General features: G+C 30.0%; 1 protein-coding gene across 1 annotated transcript in view; it reads left to right on the forward strand.

Moving 5' to 3' along the window:
• The window catches only part of LOC119592628 (28S ribosomal protein S9, mitochondrial-like), a gene marked incomplete at its 3' end in the record, with an annotated part of 6,653 nt that overhangs the window by 1,163 nt on the left and 5,287 nt on the right, over positions 1-203 (forward strand).

Raw genomic sequence — 203 nt, forward strand, 5'->3', positions numbered from 1 at the left:
TTTTAATATCCTCTGTTTGCAGCCTTGATTATAATTATTTTCTTCATCTTCTTCATAGCTTCTCAAACTCTTGTCACCAAGGGGTCTGGTGTAGTGTATAGTAGCATATGGAATTACTTAGATGATATAAACCCTTTAAGAGTTGTTAGTATATACTCTTTAAAATGAATGAAAAATATTTATCTGTCCATACTGATTTCATT

Source organism: Penaeus monodon, chromosome 30 (genome assembly GCF_015228065.2).
Source record: "Penaeus monodon isolate SGIC_2016 chromosome 30, NSTDA_Pmon_1, whole genome shotgun sequence".
NCBI classification, from domain to species: domain Eukaryota; kingdom Metazoa; phylum Arthropoda; class Malacostraca; order Decapoda; family Penaeidae; genus Penaeus; species Penaeus monodon.